The sequence below is a fragment of the Micropterus salmoides genome, unplaced genomic scaffold, assembly GCF_014851395.1.
Source record: "Micropterus salmoides isolate LMB-PRFRI ecotype aquatic unplaced genomic scaffold, ASM1485139v1 Ms_hic_scaffold_4323, whole genome shotgun sequence".
In the NCBI taxonomy this organism is placed as follows: domain Eukaryota; kingdom Metazoa; phylum Chordata; class Actinopteri; order Centrarchiformes; family Centrarchidae; genus Micropterus; species Micropterus salmoides.
In genome coordinates this window covers 53432-72651 of record NW_024043733.1, presented here as the reverse complement: position 1 = coordinate 72651, position 19220 = coordinate 53432, and the positions used below count along the sequence as shown (strand labels likewise).

Genomic DNA, 19220 nt, shown 5'->3' with positions numbered 1-19220 from the left:
CCGCTCCTCTGCACCCTGCACTGGCCAAAGGAGAGCAGTGTCAATCGGCCTCATCGCCAAAAAGGGTCATATCGAAGAAGAGTGAGGGCTTGAAGTCAACGCCCTGCGCTACGCTGCGTGACAAATGACGGCAGAGTCTGCCCGACACACGTGCCAAGGTCAGCGTGGGCGCCGTCCTCGTTAGTATAGTGGACAGTATCTCCGCCTGTCACGCGGAAGACCGGGTTCGATTCCCCGACGGGAGACTGGACTTTTCTACCAGCTGCTGATTATTCACCAAGAAAGACCAAAAGAATAACAGCAGCATCGAGCGTGACGCCGCTGTCCGACCGAGGCGAGGATATGCTTAGCTTCCCCATTAACAAAAGACAATAAGCCAAGCAGAAAAAGGCAATAGCAACACTTGACTGTATGAGTCAATTTCTCAGTTCCTGTCTGTCGCCTTTATTAGCAAGTCGTGTTGTATTGTGTACCCCGGAGCTATACATTGTGCGGCTGTCAAAAATCTGAGTGAGTACAGTTTGCTTTTTATAGCGCGTTTACAGGACAACTTGGAGAGAATCTGCAATTGGCTCACACGCATCCTACACCCCGGGCATGGTCAAAGCCTACACCCCAGCCTGCTACTGCCAATCGGCTTGATACTCCCTCACTCCAAAGGTGTCCCAGCTACCCCTCGACAAAATCGCGACTGTTTGCGGTCCTGGCTCCAGTAGCAAACTACAGCATTAGGCTGTCTTTAAACAACTGCTGAGTGTCTATGGGATCAAGTTGCATAATCATCTCGGGCCTAAACTCCCGCAACTGGCTCCTGGCTGCTGAGCCTGCATGTGCCGACCTCTGCAGCTAATCCAGCGTGCAGCAGCTCTGGTCTTCAGCCTACCCAAGTTCTGCCGCACTACACCGCTCCTCTGCACCCTGCACTGGCCAAAGGAGAGCAGTGTCAATCGGGCCTCATCGCCAAAAAGGGTCATATCGAAGAAGAGTGAGGGCTTGAAGTCAACGCCCTGCGCTACGCTGCGTGACAAAATGACGGGCAGAGTCTGCCCGACACACGTGCCAAGGTCAGCGTTGGCGCCGTCCTCGTTAGTATAGTGGACAGTAGCAAACTACAGCATTAGGCTGTCTTTAAACAACTGCTGAGTGTCTATGGGATCAAGTTGCATATCATCTCGGGCCTAAACTCCCGCAAATGGCTCCTGGCTGCTGAGCCTGCATGTGCCGACCTCTGCAGCTAATCCAGCGTGCAGCAGCTCGGCTGGTCTTCAGCCTACCCAAGTTCTGCCGCACTACACCGCTCCTCTGCACCCTGCATGGCCAAAGGAGAGCAGTGTCAATCGGGCCTCATCGCCAAAAAGGGTCATATCGAAGAAGAGTGAGGGCTTGAAGTCAACGCCCTGCGCTACGCTGCGTGACAAAATGACGGGCAGAGTCTGCCCGACACACGTGCCAAGGTCAGCGTTGGCGCCGTCCTCGTTAGTATAGTGGACAGTAGCAAACTACAGCATTAGGCTGTCTTTAAACAACTGCTGAGTGTCTATGGGATCAAGTTGCATAATCATCTCGGGCCTAAACTCCCGCAACTGGCTCCTGGCTGCTGAGCCTCATGTGCCGACCTCTGCAGCTAATCCAGCGTGCAGCAGCTCGGCTGGTCTTCAGCCTACCCAAGTTCTGCCGCACTACACCGCTCCTCTGCACCCTGCACTGGCCAAAGGAGAGCAGTGTCAATCGGGCCTCATCGCCAAAAAGGGTCATATCGAAGAAGAGTGAGGGCTTGAAGTCAACGCCCTGCGCTACGCTGCGTGACGAAATGACGGGCAGAGTCTGCCCGACACACGTGCCAAGGTCAGCGTGGGCGCCGTCCTCGTTAGTATAGTGGACAGTATCTCCGCCTGTCACGCGGAAGACCGGGGTTCGATTCCCCGACGGGGAGACTGGACTTTTCTACCAGCTGCTGATTATTCACCAAGAAAGACCAAAAGAATAACAGCAGCATCGAGCGTGACGCCGCTGTCCGACCGAGGCGAGGATATGCTTAGCTTCCCCATTAACAAAAGACAATAAGCCAAGCAGAAAAAGGCAATAGCAACACTTGACTGTATGAGTCAATTTCTCAGTTCCTGTCTGTCGCCTTTATTAGCAAGTCGTGTTGTATGTGTACCCCGGAGCTATACATTGTGCGGCTGTCAAAAAATCTGAGTGAGTACAGTTTGCTTTTTATAGCGCGTTTACAGGACAACTTGGAGAGAATCTGCAATTGGCTCACACGCATCCTACACCCCGGGCATGGTCAAAGCCTACACCCCAGCCTGCTACTGCCAATCGGCTTGATACTCCCTCACTCCAAAGGTGTCCCAGCTACCCCTCGACAAAATCGCGACTGTTTGCGGTCCTGGCTCCAGTAGCAAACTACAGCATTAGGCTGTCTTTAAACAACTGCTGAGTGTCTATGGGATCAAGTTGCATAATCATCTCGGGCCTAAACTCCCGCAACTGGCTCCTGGCTGCTGAGCCTGCATGTGCCGACCTCTGCAGCTAATCCAGCGTGCAGCAGCTCGGCTGGTCTTCAGCCTACCCAAGTTCTGCCGCACTACACCGCTCCTCTGCACCCTGCACTGGCCAAAGGAGAGCAGTGTCAATCGGGCCTCATCGCCAAAAAGGGTCATATCGAAGAAGAGTGAGGGCTTGAAGTCAACGCCCTGCGCTACGCTGCGTGACAAAATGACGGGCAGAGTCTGCCCGACACACGTGCCAAGGTCAGCGTTGGCGCCGTCCTCGTTAGTATAGTGGACAGTAGCAAACTACAGCATTAGGCTGTCTTTAAACAACTGCTGAGTGTCTATGGGATCAAGTTGCATAATCATCTCGGGCCTAAACTCCCGCAACTGGCTCCTGGCTGCTGAGCCTGCATGTGCCGACCTCTGCAGCTAATCCAGCGTGCAGCAGCTCGGCTGGTCTTCAGCCTACCCAAGTTCTGCCGCACTACACCGCTCCTCTGCACCCTGCACTGGCCAAAGGAGAGCAGTGTCAATCGGGCCTCATCGCCAAAAAGGGTCATATCGAAGAAGAGTGAGGGCTTGAAGTCAACGCCCTGCGCTACGCTGCGTGACAAAATGACGGGCAGAGTCTGCCCGACACACGTGCCAAGGTCAGCGTGGGCGCCGTCCTCGTTAGTATAGTGGACAGTATCTCCGCCTGTCACGCGGAAGACCGGGGTTCGATTCCCCGACGGGGAGACTGGACTTTTCTACCAGCTGCTGATTATTCACCAAGAAAGACCAAAAGAATAACAGCAGCATCGAGCGTGACGCCGCTGTCCGACCGAGGCGAGGATATGCTTAGCTTCCCCATTAACAAAAGACAATAAGCCAAGCAGAAAAAGGCAATAGCAACACTTGACTGTATGAGTCAATTTCTCAGTTCCTGTCTGTCGCCTTTATTAGCAAGTCGTGTTGTATTGTGTACCCCGGAGCTATACATTGTGCGGCTGTCAAAAAATCTGAGTGAGTACAGTTTGCTTTTTATAGCGCGTTTACAGGACAACTTGGAGAGAATCTGCAATTGGCTCACACGCATCCTACACCCCGGGCATGGTCAAAGCCTACACCCCAGCCTGCTACTGCCAATCGGCTTGATACTCCCTCACTCCAAAGGTGTCCCAGCTACCCCTCGACAAAATCGCGACTGTTTGCGGTCCTGGCTCCAGTAGCAAACTACAGCATTAGGCTGTCTTTAAACAACTGCTGAGTGTCTATGGGATCAAGTTGCATAATCATCTCGGGCCTAAACTCCCGCAACTGGCTCCTGGCTGCTGAGCCTGCATGTGCCGACCTCTGCAGCTAATCCAGCGTGCAGCAGCTCGGCTGGTCTTCAGCCTACCCAAGTTCTGCCGCACTACACCGCTCCTCTGCACCCTGCACTGGCCAAAGGAGAGCAGTGTCAATCGGGCCTCATCGCCAAAAAGGGTCATATCGAAGAAGAGTGAGGGCTTGAAGTCAACGCCCTGCGCTACGCTGCGTGACAAAATGACGGGCAGAGTCTGCCCGACACACGTGCCAAGGTCAGCGTTGGCGCCGTCCTCGTTAGTATAGTGGACAGTAGCAAACTACAGCATTAGGCTGTCTTTAAACACTGCTGAGTGTCTATGGGATCAAGTTGCATAATCATCTCGGGCCTAAACTCCCGCAACTGGCTCCTGGCTGCTGAGCCTGCATGTGCCGACCTCTGCAGCTAATCCAGCGTGCAGCAGCTCGGCTGGTCTTCAGCCTACCCAAGTTCTGCCGCACTACACCGCTCCTCTGCACCCTGCACTGGCCAAAGGAGAGCAGTGTCAATCGGGCCTCATCGCCAAAAAGGGTCATATCGAAGAAGAGTGAGGGCTTGAAGTCAACGCCCTGCGCTACGCTGCGTGACAAAATGACGGCAGAGTCTGCCCGACACACGTGCCAAGGTCAGCGTGGGCGCCGTCCTCGTTAGTATAGTGGACAGTATCTCCGCCTGTCACGCGGAAGACCGGGGTTCGATTCCCCGACGGGGAGACTGGACTTTTCTACCAGCTGCTGATTATTCACCAAGAAAGACCAAAAGAATAACAGCAGCATCGAGCGTGACGCCGCTGTCCGACCGAGGCGAGGATATGCTTAGCTTCCCCATTAACAAAAGACAATAAGCCAAGCAGAAAAAGGCAATAGCAACACTTGACTGTATGAGTCAATTTCTCAGTTCCTGTCTGTCGCCTTTATTAGCAAGTCGTGTTGTATTGTGTACCCCGGAGCTATACATTGTGCGGCTGTCAAAAATCTGAGTGAGTACAGTTTGCTTTTTATAGCGCGTTTACAGGACAACTTGGAGAGAATCTGCAATTGGCTCACACGCATCCTACACCCCGGGCATGGTCAAAGCCTACACCCCAGCCTGCTACTGCCAATCGGCTTGATACTCCCTCACTCCAAAGGTGTCCCAGCTACCCCTCGACAAAATCGCGACTGTTTGCGGTCCTGGCTCCAGTAGCAAACTACAGCATTAGGCTGTCTTTAAACAACTGCTGAGTGTCTATGGGATCAAGTTGCATAATCATCTCGGGCCTAAACTCCCGCAACTGGCTCCTGGCTGCTGAGCCTGCATGTGCCGACCTCTGCAGCTAATCCAGCGTGCAGCAGCTCGGCTGGTCTTCAGCCTACCCAAGTTCTGCCGCACTACACCGCTCCTCTGCACCCTGCACTGGCCAAAGGAGAGCAGTGTCAATCGGGCCTCATCGCCAAAAAGGGTCATATCGAAGAAGAGTGAGGGCTTGAAGTCAACGCCCTGCGCTACGCTGCGTGACAAAATGACGGGCAGAGTCTGCCCGACACACGTGCCAAGGTCAGCGTTGGCGCCGTCCTCGTTAGTATAGTGGACAGTAGCAAACTACAGCATTAGGCTGTCTTTAAACAACTGCTGAGTGTCTATGGGATCAAGTTGCATAATCATCTCGGGCCTAAACTCCCGCAACTGGCTCCTGGCTGCTGAGCCTGCATGTGCCGACCTCTGCAGCTAATCCAGCGTGCAGCAGCTCGGCTGGTCTTCAGCCTACCCAAGTTCTGCCGCACTACACCGCTCCTCTGCACCCTGCACTGGCCAAAGGAGAGCAGTGTCAATCGGGCCTCATCGCCAAAAAGGGTCATATCGAAGAAGAGTGAGGGCTTGAAGTCAACGCCCTGCGCTACGCTGCGTGACAAAATGACGGGCAGAGTCTGCCCGACACACGTGCCAAGGTCAGCGTTGGCGCCGTCCTCGTTAGTATAGTGGACAGTAGCAAACTACAGCATTAGGCTGTCTTTAAACAACTGCTGAGTGTCTATGGGATCAAGTTGCATAATCATCTCGGGCCTAAACTCCCGCAACTGGCTCCTGGCTGCTGAGCCTGCATGTGCCGACCTCTGCAGCTAATCCAGCGTGCAGCAGCTCGGCTGGTCTTCAGCCTACCCAAGTTCTGCCGCACTACACCGCTCCTCTGCACCCTGCACTGGCCAAAGGAGAGCAGTGTCAATCGGGCCTCATCGCCAAAAAGGGTCATATCGAAGAAGAGTGAGGGCTTGAAGTCAACGCCCTGCGCTACGCTGCGTGACAAAATGACGGGCAGAGTCTGCCCGACACACGTGCCAAGGTCAGCGTTGGCGCCGTCCTCGTTAGTATAGTGGACAGTAGCAAACTACAGCATTAGGCTGTCTTTAAACAACTGCTGAGTGTCTATGGGATCAAGTTGCATAATCATCTCGGGCCTAAACTCCCGCAACTGGCTCCTGGCTGCTGAGCCTGCATGTGCCGACCTCTGCAGCTAATCCAGCGTGCAGCAGCTCGGCTGGTCTTCAGCCTACCCAAGTTCTGCCGCACTACACCGCTCCTCTGCACCCTGCACTGGCCAAAGGAGAGCAGTGTCAATCGGGCCTCATCGCCAAAAAGGGTCATATCGAAGAAGAGTGAGGGCTTGAAGTCAACGCCCTGCGCTACGCTGCGTGACAAATGACGGGCAGAGTCTGCCCGACACACGTGCCAAGGTCAGCGTGGGCGCCGTCCTCGTTAGTATAGTGGACAGTATCTCCGCCTGTCACGCGGAAGACCGGGGTTCGATTCCCCGACGGGGAGACTGGACTTTTCTACCAGCTGCTGATTATTCACCAAGAAAGACCAAAAGAATAACAGCAGCATCGAGCGTGACGCCGCTGTCCGACCGAGGCGAGGATATGCTTAGCTTCCCCATTAACAAAAGACAATAAGCCAAGCAGAAAAAGGCAATAGCAACACTTGACTGTATGAGTCAATTTCTCAGTTCCTGTCTGTCGCCTTTATTAGCAAGTCGTGTTGTATTGTGTACCCCGGAGCTATACATTGTGCGGCTGTCAAAAAATCTGAGTGAGTACAGTTTGCTTTTTATAGCGCGTTTACAGGACAACTTGGAGAGAATCTGCAATTGGCTCACACGCATCCTACACCCCGGGCATGGTCAAAGCCTACACCCCAGCCTGCTACTGCCAATCGGCTTGATACTCCCTCACTCCAAAGGTGTCCCAGCTACCCCTCGACAAAATCGCGACTGTTTGCGGTCCTGGCTCCAGTAGCAAACTACAGCATTAGGCTGTCTTTAAACAACTGCTGAGTGTCTATGGGATCAAGTTGCATAATCATCTCGGGCCTAAACTCCCGCAACTGGCTCCTGGCTGCTGAGCCTGCATGTGCCGACCTCTGCAGCTAATCCAGCGTGCAGCAGCTCGGCTGGTCTTCAGCCTACCCAAGTTCTGCCGCACTACACCGCTCCTCTGCACCCTGCACTGGCCAAAGGAGAGCAGTGTCAATCGGGCCTCATCGCCAAAAAGGGTCATATCGAAGAAGAGTGAGGGCTTGAAGTCAACGCCCTGCGCTACGCTGCGTGACAAAATGACGGGCAGAGTCTGCCCGACACACGTGCCAAGGTCAGCGTTGGCGCCGTCCTCGTTAGTATAGTGGACAGTAGCAAACTACAGCATTAGGCTGTCTTTAAACAACTGCTGAGTGTCTATGGGATCAAGTTGCATAATCATCTCGGGCCTAAACTCCCGCAACTGGCTCCTGGCTGCTGAGCCTGCATGTGCCGACCTCTGCAGCTAATCCAGCGTGCAGCAGCTCGGCTGGTCTTCAGCCTACCCAAGTTCTGCCGCACTACACCGCTCCTCTGCACCCTGCACTGGCCAAAGGAGAGCAGTGTCAATCGGGCCTCATCGCCAAAAAGGGTCATATCGAAGAAGAGTGAGGGCTTGAAGTCAACGCCCTGCGCTACGCTGCGTGACAAAATGACGGGCAGAGTCTGCCCGACACACGTGCCAAGGTCAGCGTTGGCGCCGTCCTCGTTAGTATAGTGGACAGTAGCAAACTACAGCATTAGGCTGTCTTTAAACAACTGCTGAGTGTCTATGGGATCAAGTTGCATAATCATCTCGGGCCTAAACTCCCGCAACTGGCTCCTGGCTGCTGAGCCTGCATGTGCCGACCTCTGCAGCTAATCCAGCGTGCAGCAGCTCGGCTGGTCTTCAGCCTACCCAAGTTCTGCCGCACTACACCGCTCCTCTGCACCCTGCACTGGCCAAAGGAGAGCAGTGTCAATCGGGCCTCATCGCCAAAAAGGGTCATATCGAAGAAGAGTGAGGGCTTGAAGTCAACGCCCTGCGCTACGCTGCGTGACAAAATGACGGGCAGAGTCTGCCCGACACACGTGCCAAGGTCAGCGTGGGCGCCGTCCTCGTTAGTATAGTGGACAGTATCTCCGCCTGTCACGCGGAAGACCGGGGTTCGATTCCCCGACGGGGAGACTGGACTTTTCTACCAGCTGCTGATTATTCACCAAGAAAGACCAAAAGAATAACAGCAGCATCGAGCGTGACGCCGCTGTCCGACCGAGGCGAGGATATGCTTAGCTTCCCCATTAACAAAAGACAATAAGCCAAGCAGAAAAAGGCAATAGCAACACTTGACTGTATGAGTCAATTTCTCAGTTCCTGTCTGTCGCCTTTATTAGCAAGTCGTGTTGTATTGTGTACCCCGGAGCTATACATTGTGCGGCTGTCAAAAAATCTGAGTGAGTACAGTTTGCTTTTTATAGCGCGTTTACAGGACAACTTGGAGAGAATCTGCAATTGGCTCACACGCATCCTACACCCCGGGCATGGTCAAAGCCTACACCCCAGCCTGCTACTGCCAATCGGCTTGATACTCCCTCACTCCAAAGGTGTCCCAGCTACCCCTCGACAAAATCGCGACTGTTTGCGGTCCTGGCTCCAGTAGCAAACTACAGCATTAGGCTGTCTTTAAACAACTGCTGAGTGTCTATGGGATCAAGTTGCATAATCATCTCGGGCCTAAACTCCCGCAACTGGCTCCTGGCTGCTGAGCCTGCATGTGCCGACCTCTGCAGCTAATCCAGCGTGCAGCAGCTCGGCTGGTCTTCAGCCTACCCAAGTTCTGCCGCACTACACCGCTCCTCTGCACCCTGCACTGGCCAAAGGAGAGCAGTGTCAATCGGGCCTCATCGCCAAAAAGGGTCATATCGAAGAAGAGTGAGGGCTTGAAGTCAACGCCCTGCGCTACGCTGCGTGACAAAATGACGGGCAGAGTCTGCCCGACACACGTGCCAAGGTCAGCGTTGGCGCCGTCCTCGTTAGTATAGTGGACAGTAGCAAACTACAGCATTAGGCTGTCTTTAAACAACTGCTGAGTGTCTATGGGATCAAGTTGCATAATCATCTCGGGCCTAAACTCCCGCAACTGGCTCCTGGCTGCTGAGCCTGCATGTGCCGACCTCTGCAGCTAATCCAGCGTGCAGCAGCTCGGCTGGTCTTCAGCCTACCCAAGTTCTGCCGCACTACACCGCTCCTCTGCACCCTGCACTGGCCAAAGGAGAGCAGTGTCAATCGGGCCTCATCGCCAAAAAGGGTCATATCGAAGAAGAGTGAGGGCTTGAAGTCAACGCCCTGCGCTACGCTGCGTGACAAAATGACGGGCAGAGTCTGCCCGACACACGTGCCAAGGTCAGCGTGGGCGCCGTCCTCGTTAGTATAGTGGACAGTATCTCCGCCTGTCACGCGGAAGACCGGGGTTCGATTCCCCGACGGGGAGACTGGACTTTTCTACCAGCTGCTGATTATTCACCAAGAAAGACCAAAAGAATAACAGCAGCATCGAGCGTGACGCCGCTGTCCGACCGAGGCGAGGATATGCTTAGCTTCCCCATTAACAAAAGACAATAAGCCAAGCAGAAAAAGGCAATAGCAACACTTGACTGTATGAGTCAATTTCTCAGTTCCTGTCTGTCGCCTTTATTAGCAAGTCGTGTTGTATTGTGTACCCCGGAGCTATACATTGTGCGGCTGTCAAAAAATCTGAGTGAGTACAGTTTGCTTTTTATAGCGCGTTTACAGGACAACTTGGAGAGAATCTGCAATTGGCTCACACGCATCCTACACCCCGGGCATGGTCAAAGCCTACACCCCAGCCTGCTACTGCCAATCGGCTTGATACTCCCTCACTCCAAAGGTGTCCCAGCTACCCCTCGACAAAATCGCGACTGTTTGCGGTCCTGGCTCCAGTAGCAAACTACAGCATTAGGCTGTCTTTAAACAACTGCTGAGTGTCTATGGGATCAAGTTGCATAATCATCTCGGGCCTAAACTCCCGCAACTGGCTCCTGGCTGCTGAGCCTGCATGTGCCGACCTCTGCAGCTAATCCAGCGTGCAGCAGCTCGGCTGGTCTTCAGCCTACCCAAGTTCTGCCGCACTACACCGCTCCTCTGCACCCTGCACTGGCCAAAGGAGAGCAGTGTCAATCGGGCCTCATCGCCAAAAAGGGTCATATCGAAGAAGAGTGAGGGCTTGAAGTCAACGCCCTGCGCTACGCTGCGTGACAAAATGACGGGCAGAGTCTGCCCGACACACGTGCCAAGGTCAGCGTTGGCGCCGTCCTCGTTAGTATAGTGGACAGTAGCAAACTACAGCATTAGGCTGTCTTTAAACAACTGCTGAGTGTCTATGGGATCAAGTTGCATAATCATCTCGGGCCTAAACTCCCGCAACTGGCTCCTGGCTGCTGAGCCTGCATGTGCCGACCTCTGCAGCTAATCCAGCGTGCAGCAGCTCGGCTGGTCTTCAGCCTACCCAAGTTCTGCCGCACTACCCGCTCCTCTGCACCCTGCACTGGCCAAAGGAGAGCAGTGTCAATCGGCCTCATCGCCAAAAAGGGTCATATCGAAGAAGAGTGAGGGCTTGAAGTCACGCCCTGCGCTACGCTGCGTGACAAAATGACGGGCAGAGTCTGCCCGACACACGTGCCAAGGTCAGCGTTGGCGCCGTCCTCGTTAGTATAGTGGACAGTAGCAAACTACAGCATTAGGCTGTCTTTAAACAACCTGCTGGTGTCTATGGTATCAAGTTGCATAATCATCTCGGCCTAAACTCCCGCAACTGGCTCCTGGCTGCTGACCTGCATGTGCCGACCTCTGCAGCTAATCCAGCGTGCAGCACTCGGCTGGTCTTCAGCCTACCCAAGTTCTGCCGCACTACACCGCTCCTCTGCACCCTGCACTGGCCAAAGAGCAGTGTCAATCGGGCCTCATCGCCAAAAAGGGTCATATCGAGAAGAGTGAGGGCTTGAAGTCAACGCCCTGCGCTACGCTGCGTGACAAAATGACGGGCAGAGTCTGCCCGACACACGTGCCAAGGTCAGCGTTGGCGCCGTCCTCGTTAGTATAGTGGACAGTAGCAAACTACAGCATTAGGCTGTCTTTAAACACTGCTGAGTGTCTATGGATCAATTTGCATAATCATCTCGGGCCTAAACTCCCCAACTGGCTCCTGGCTGCTGAGCCTGCATGTGCCGACCTCTGCAGCTAATCCAGCGTGCAGCAGCTCGGCTGGTCTTCAGCCTACCCAAGTTCTGCCGCACTACACCGCTCCTCTGCACCTGCACTGGCCAAGGAGGACAGCATGTCAATCGGGCCTCATCGCCAAAAAGGGTCATATCGAAGAAGAGTGAGGGCTTGAAGTCAACGCCCTGCGCTACGCTGCGTGACAAAATGACGGGCAGAGTCTGCCCGACACACGTGCCAAGGTCAGCGTGGGCGCCGTCCTCGTTAGTATAGTGGACAGTATCTCCGCCTGTCACGCGGAAGACCGGGGTTCGATTCCCCGACGGGGAGACTGGACTTTTCTACCACTGCTGATTATTCACCAAGAACCAAAGAATAACAGCAGCATCGAGCGTGACGCCGCTGTCCCCGAGGCGAGGATATGCTTAGCTTCCCCATTACAAAAGACAATAAGCCAAGCAGAAAAAGGCAATAGCAACACTTGACTGTATGATTCATTTCTCAGTTCCTGTCTGTCGCCTTTATTAGCAAGTCGTGTTGTATTGTGTACCCCGGAGCTATACATTGTGCGGCTGTCAAAAAATCTGAGTGAGTACAGTTTGCTTTTTATAGCGCGTTTACAGGACAACTTGGAGAGAATCTGCAATTGGCTCACACGCATCCTACACCCCGGGCATGGTCAAAGCCTACACCCCAGCCTGCTACTGCCATCGGCTTGATACTCCCTCACTCCAAAGGGTCCCAGCTACCCCTCGACAAAATCGCGACTGTTTGCGGTCCTGGCTCCAGTAGCAAACTACAGCATTAGGCTGTCTTTAAACAACTGAGTGTCTATGGGATCAAGTTGCATAATCATCTCGGGCCTAAACTCCCGCAACTGGCTCCTGGCTGCTGAGCCTGCATGTGCCGACCTCTGCAGCTAATCCAGCGTGCCAGCTCGGCTGGTCTTCAGCCTACCCAAGTTCTGCCGCACTACACCGCTCCTCTGCACACCTGCACTGGCCAAAGGAGAGCATGTCAATCGGGCCTCATCGCCAAAAAGGGTCATATCGAAGAAGAGTGAGGGCTTGAAGTCACGCCCTGCGCTACGCTGCGTGACAAAATGACGGGCAGAGTCTGCCCGCACACGTGCCAAGGTCAGCGTTGGCGCCGTCCTCGTTAGTATAGTGGACAGTAGCAAACTACAGCATTAGGCTGTCTTTAAACAACTGCTGAGTGTCTATGGGATCAAGTTCATAATCATCTCGGCCTAACCCCGCAACTGGCTCCTGGCTGCTGAGCCTGCATGTGCCGACCTCTGCCGCTAATCCGCGTGCAGCAGCTCGGTGGTCTTCAGCCTACCCAAGTTCTGCCGCACTACACCGCTCCTCTGCACCCTGCACTGGCCAAAGGAGAGCAGTGTCAATCGGGCCTCATCGCCAAAAAGGGTCATATCGAAGAAGAGTGAGGGCTTGAAGTCACGCCCTGCGCTACGCTGCGTGACAAAATGACGGGCAGAGTCTGCCCGACACACGTGCCAAGGTCAGCGTTGGCGCCGTCCTCGTTAGTATAGTGGACAGTAGCAAACTACAGCATTAGGCTGTCTTTAAACAACTGCTGAGTGTCTATGGGATCAAGTTGCATAATCATCTCGGGCCTAAACTCCCGCAACTGGCTCCTGGCTGCTGAGCCTGCATGTGCCGACCTCTGCAGCTAATCCAGCGTGCAGCAGCTCGGCTGGTCTTCAGCCTACCCAAGTTCTGCCGCACTACACCGCTCCTCTGCACCCTGCACTGGCCAAAGGAGAGCAGTGTCAATCGGGCCTCATCGCCAAAAAGGGTCATATCGAAGAAGAGTGAGGGCTTGAAGTCAACGCCCTGCGCTACGCTGCGTGACAAATGACGGGCAGAGTCTGCCCGACACACTGCCAAGGTCAGCGTGGGCGCCGTCCTCGTTAGTATAGTGGACAGTATCTCCGCCTGTCACGCGGAAGACCGGGTTCGATTCCCCGACGGGGAGACTGGACTTTTCTACCAGCTGCTGATTATTCACCAAGAAGACCAAAGAATAACAGCAGCATCGAGCGTGACGCCGCTGTCCGACCGAGGCGAGGATATGCTTAGCTTCCCCATTAACAAAAGACAATAAGCCAAGCAGAAAAGGCAATAGCAACACTTGACTGTATGAGTCAATTTCTCAGTTCCTGTCTGTCGCCTTTATTAGCAAGTCGTGTTGTATTGTGTACCCCGGAGCTATACATTGTGCGGCTGTCAAAAAATCTGAGTGAGTACAGTTTGCTTTTTATAGCGCGTTTACAGGACAACTTGGAGAGAATCTGCAATTGGCTCACACGCATCCTACACCCCGGCATGGTCAAAGCCTACACCCCAGCCTGCTACTGCCAATCGGCTTGATACTCCCTCACTCCAAAGGTGTCCCAGCTACCCCTCGACAAAATCGCGACTGTTTGCGGTCCTGGCTCCAGTAGCAAACTACAGCATTAGGCTGTCTTTAAACAACTGCTGAGTGTCTATGGGATCAAGTTGCATAATCATCTCGGGCCTAAACTCCCGCAACTGGCTCCTGGCTGCTGAGCCTGCATGTGCCGACCTCTGCAGCTAATCCAGCGTGCAGCAGCTCGGCTGGTCTTCAGCCTACCCAAGTTCTGCCGCACTACACCGCTCCTCTGCACCCTGCACTGGCCAAAGGAGAGCAGTGTCAATCGGGCCTCATCGCCAAAAGGGTCATATCGAAGAAGAGTGAGGGCTTGAAGTCAACGCCCTGCGCTACGCTGCGTGACAAAATGACGGGCAGAGTCTGCCCGACACACGTGCCAAGGTCAGCGTTGGCGCCGTCCTCGTTAGTATAGTGGACAGTAGCAAACTACAGCATTAGGCTGTCTTTAAACAACTGCTGAGTGTCTATGGGATCAAGTTGCATAATCATCTCGGGCCTAAACTCCCGCAACTGGCTCCTGGCTGCTGAGCCTGCATGTGCCGACCTCTGCAGCTAATCCAGCGTGCAGCAGCTCGGCTGGTCTTCAGCCTACCCAAGTTCTGCCGCACTACACCGCTCCTCTGCACCCTGCACTGGCCAAAGGAGAGCAGTGTCAATCGGGCCTCATCGCCAAAAAGGGTCATATCGAAGAAGAGTGAGGGCTTGAAGTCAACGCCCTGCGCTACGCTGCGTGACAAATGACGGGCAGAGTCTGCCCGACACACGTGCCAAGGTCAGCGTGGGCGCCGTCCTCGTTAGTATAGTGGACAGTATCTCCGCCTGTCACGCGGAAGACCGGGGTTCGATTCCCCGACGGGGAGACTGGACTTTTCTACCAGCTGCTGATTATTCACCAAGAAAGACCAAAAGAATAACAGCAGCATCGAGCGTGACGCCGCTGTCCGACCGAGGCGAGGATATGCTTAGCTTCCCCATTAACAAAAGACAATAAGCCAAGCAGAAAAAGGCAATAGCAACACTTGACTGTATGAGTCAATTTCTCAGTTCCTGTCTGTCGCCTTTATTAGCAAGTCGTGTTGTATTGTGTACCCCGGAGCTATACATTGTGCGGCTGTCAAAAAATCTGAGTGAGTACAGTTTGCTTTTTATAGCGCGTTTACAGGACAACTTGGAGAGAATCTGCAATTGGCTCACACGCATCCTACACCCCGGGCATGGTCAAAGCCTACACCCCAGCCTGCTACTGCCAATCGGCTTGATACTCCCTCACTCCAAAGGTGTCCCAGCTACCCCTCGACAAAATCGCGACTGTTTGCGGTCCTGGCTCCAGTAGCAAACTACAGCATTAGGCTGTCTTTAAACAACTGCTGAGTGTCTATGGGATCAAGTTGCATAATCATCTCGGGCCTAAACTCCCGCAACTGGCTCCTGGCTGCTGAGCCTGCATGTGCCGACCTCTGCAGCTAATCCAGCGTGCAGCAGCTCGGCTGGTCTTCAGCCTACCCAAGTTCTGCCGCACTACACCGCTCCTCTGCACCCTGCACTGGCCAAAGGAGAGCAGTGTCAATCGGGCCTCATCGCCAAAAAGGGTCATATCGAAGAAGAGTGAGGGCTTGAAGTCAACGCCCTGCGCTACGCTGCGTGACAAAATGACGGGCAGAGTCTGCCCGACACACGTGCCAAGGTCAGCGTTGGCGCCGTCCTCGTTAGTATAGTGGACAGTAGCAAACTACAGCATTAGGCTGTCTTTAAACAACTGCTGAGTGTCTATGGGATCAAGTTGCATAATCATCTCGGGCCTAAACTCCCGCAACTGGCTCCTGGCTGCTGAGCCTGCATGTGCCGACCTCTGCAGCTAATCCAGCGTGCAGCAGCTCGGCTGGTCTTCAGCCTACCCAAGTTCTGCCGCACTACACCGCTCCTCTGCACCCTGCACTGGCCAAAGGAGAGCAGTGTCAATCGGGCCTCATCGCCAAAAAGGGTCATATCGAAGAAGAGTGAGGGCTTGAAGTCAACGCCCTGCGCTACGCTGCGTGACAAATGACGGGCAGAGTCTGCCCGACACACGTGCCAAGGTCAGCGTGGGCGCCGTCCTCGTTAGTATAGTGGACAGTATCTCCGCCTGTCACGCGGAAGACCGGGTTCGATTCCCCGACGGGGAGACTGGACTTTTCTACCAGCTGCTGATTATTCACCAAGAAAGACCAAAAGAATAACAGCAGCATCGAGCGTGACGCCGCTGTCCGACCGAGGCGAGGATATGCTTAGCTTCCCCATTAACAAAAGACAATAAGCCAAGCAGAAAAAGGCAATAGCAACACTTGACTGTATGAGTCAATTTCTCAGTTCCTGTCTGTCGCCTTTATTAGCAAGTCGTGTTGTATTGTGTACCCCGGAGCTATACATTGTGCGGCTGTCAAAAAATCTGAGTGAGTACAGTTTGCTTTTTATAGCGCGTTTACAGGACAACTTGGAGAGAATCTGCAATTGGCTCACACGCATCCTACACCCCGGGCATGGTCAAAGCCTACACCCCAGCCTGCTACTGCCAATCGGCTTGATACTCCCTCACTCCAAAGGTGTCCCAGCTACCCCTCGACAAAATCGCGACTGTTTGCGGTCCTGGCTCCAGTAGCAAACTACAGCATTAGGCTGTCTTTAAACAACTGCTGAGTGTCTATGGGATCAAGTTGCATAATCATCTCGGGCCTAAACTCCCGCAACTGGCTCCTGGCTGCTGAGCCTGCATGTGCCGACCTCTGCAGCTAATCCAGCGTGCAGCAGCTCGGCTGGTCTTCAGCCTACCCAAGTTCTGCCGCACTACACCGCTCCTCTGCACCCTGCACTGGCCAAAGGAGAGCAGTGTCAATCGGCCTCATCGCCAAAAAGGGTCATATCGAAGAAGAGTGAGGGCTTGAAGTCAACGCCCTGCGCTACGCTGCGTGACAAAATGACGGGCAGAGTCTGCCCGACACACGTGCCAAGGTCAGCGTTGGCGCCGTCCTCGTTAGTATAGTGGACAGTAGCAAACTACAGCATTAGGCTGTCTTTAAACAACTGCTGAGTGTCTATGGGATCAAGTTGCATAATCATCTCGGGCCTAAACTCCCGCAACTGGCTCCTGGCTGCTGAGCCTGCATGTGCCGACCTCTGCAGCTAATCCAGCGTGCAGCAGCTCGGCTGGTCTTCAGCCTACCCAAGTTCTGCCGCACTACACCGCTCCTCTGCACCCTGCACTGGCCAAAGGAGAGCAGTGTCAATCGGGCCTCATCGCCAAAAAGGGTCATATCGAAGAAGAGTGAGGGCTTGAAGTCAACGCCCTGCGCTACGCTGCGTGACAAATGACGGGCAGAGTCTGCCCGACACACGTGCCAAGGTCAGCGTGGGCGCCGTCCTCGTTAGTATAGTGGACAGTATCTCCGCCTGTCACGCGGAAGACCGGGTTCGATTCCCCGACGGGGAGACTGGACTTTTCTACCAGCTGCTGATTATTCACCAAGAAAGACCAAAAGAATAACAGCAGCATCGAGCGTGACGCCGCTGTCCGACCGAGGCGAGGATATGCTTAGCTTCCCCATTAACAAAAGACAATAAGCCAAGCAGAAAAAGGCAATAGCAACACTTGACTGTATGAGTCAATTTCTCAGTTCCTGTCTGTCGCCTTTATTAGCAAGTCGTGTTGTATTGTGTACCCCGGAGCTATACATTGTGCGGCTGTCAAAAATCTGAGTGAGTACAGTTTGCTTTTTATAGCGCGTTTACAGGACAACTTGGAGAGAATCTGCAATTGGCTCACACGCATCCTACACCCCGGGCATGGTCAAAGCCTACACCCCAGCCTGCTACTGCCAATCGGCTTGATACTCCCTCACTCCAAAGGTGTCCCAGCTACCCCTCGACAAAATCGCGACTGTTTGCGGTCCTGGCTCCAGTAGCAAACTACAGCATTAGGCTGTCTTTAAACAACTGCTGAGTGTCTATGGGATCAAGTTGCATAATCATCTCGGGCCTAAACTCCCGCAACTGGCTCCTGGCTGCTGAGCCTGCATGTGCCGACCTCTGCAGCTAATCCAGCGTGCAGCAGCTCGGCTGGTCTTCAGCCTACCCAAGTTCTGCCGCACTACACCGCTCCTCTGCACCCTGCACTGGCCAAAGGAGAGCAGTGTCAATCGGGCCTCATCGCCAAAAAGGTCATATCGAAGAAGAGTGAGGGCTTGAAGTCAACGCCCTGCGCTACGCTGCGTGACAAATGACGGGCAGAGTCTGCCCGACACACGTGCCAAGGTCAGCGTTGGCGCCGTCCTCGTTAGTATAGTGGACAGTAGCAAACTACAGCATTAGGCTGTCTTTAAACAACTGCTGAGTGTCTATGGGATCAAGTTGCATAATCATCTCGGGCCTAAACTCCCGCAACTGGCTCCTGGCTGCTGAGCCTGCATGTGCCGACCTCTGCAGCTAATCCAGCGTGCAGCAGCTCGGCTGGTCTTCAGCCTACCCAAGTTCTGCCGCACTACACCGCTCCTCTGCACCCTGCACTGGCCAAAGGAGAGCAGTGTCAATCGGGCCTCATCGCCAAAAAGGGTCATATCGAAGAAGAGTGAGGGCTTGAAGTCAACGCCCTGCGCTACGCTGCGTGACAAAATGACGGGCAGAGTCTGCCCGACACACGTGCCAAGGTCAGCGTTGGCGCCGTCCTCGTTAGTATAGTGGACAGTAGCAAACTACAGCATTAGGCTGTCTTTAACAACTGCTGAGTGTCTATGGGATCAAGTTGCATAATCATCTCGGGCCTAAACTCCCGCAACTGGCTCCTGGCTGCTGAGCCTGCATGTGCCGACCTCTGCAGCTAATCCAGCGTGCAGCAGCTCGGCTGGTCTTCAGCCTACCCAAGTTCTGCCGCACTACACCGCTCCTCTGCACCCTGCACTGGCCAAAGGAGAGCAGTGTCAATCGGGCCTCATCGCCAAAAAGGGTCATATCGAAGAAGAGTGAGGGCTTGAAGTCAACGCCCTGCGCTACGCTGCGTGACAAAATGACGGGCAGAGTCTGCCCGACACACGTGCCAAGGTCAGCGTGGGCGCCGTCCTCGTTAGTATAGTGGACAGTATCTCCGCCTGTCACGCGGAAGACCGGGTTCGATTCCCCGACGGGGAGACTGGACTTTTCTACCAGCTGCTGATTATTCACCAAGAAAGACCAAAAGAATAACAGCAGCATCGAGCGTGACGCCGCTGTCCGACCGAGGCGAGGATATGCTTAGCTTCCCCATTAACAAAAGACAATAAGCCAAGCAGAAAAAGGCAATAGCAACACTTGACTGTATGAGTCAATTTCTCAGTTCCTGTCTGTCGCCTTTATTAGCAAGTCGTGTTGTATTGTGTACCCCGGAGCTATACATTGTGCGGCTGTCAAAAA

At 54.1% G+C, this 19220-nt stretch overlaps 8 non-coding genes across 8 annotated transcripts; all 8 read left to right on the top strand.

The window, feature by feature from the left end:
• Window positions 1–1861: 1861 nt before the first annotated feature.
• On the top strand, window positions 1862–1933 carry trnad-guc. Its single transcript has one exon. It is a non-coding gene; the product is annotated as a tRNA-Asp (tRNA).
• A 1231-nt stretch (window positions 1934–3164) lies between these two features.
• trnad-guc lies at window positions 3165–3236 on the top strand. The gene has a single exon. It is a non-coding gene; the product is annotated as a tRNA-Asp (tRNA).
• Window positions 3237–4466: 1230 nt separating this feature from the next.
• On the top strand, window positions 4467–4538 carry trnad-guc. The gene has a single exon. It is a non-coding gene; the product is annotated as a tRNA-Asp (tRNA).
• Window positions 4539–6552: 2014 nt separating this feature from the next.
• Window positions 6553–6624, top strand: trnad-guc. The gene has a single exon. It is a non-coding gene; the product is annotated as a tRNA-Asp (tRNA).
• Window positions 6625–8248: 1624 nt separating this feature from the next.
• trnad-guc lies at window positions 8249–8320 on the top strand. The gene has a single exon. It is a non-coding gene; the product is annotated as a tRNA-Asp (tRNA).
• Window positions 8321–9552: 1232 nt separating this feature from the next.
• Window positions 9553–9624, top strand: trnad-guc. The gene has a single exon. It is a non-coding gene; the product is annotated as a tRNA-Asp (tRNA).
• A 2003-nt stretch (window positions 9625–11627) lies between these two features.
• trnad-guc lies at window positions 11628–11699 on the top strand. The gene has a single exon. It is a non-coding gene; the product is annotated as a tRNA-Asp (tRNA).
• A 2894-nt stretch (window positions 11700–14593) lies between these two features.
• On the top strand, window positions 14594–14665 carry trnad-guc. The gene has a single exon. It is a non-coding gene; the product is annotated as a tRNA-Asp (tRNA).
• Window positions 14666–19220: the final 4555 nt, after the last annotated feature.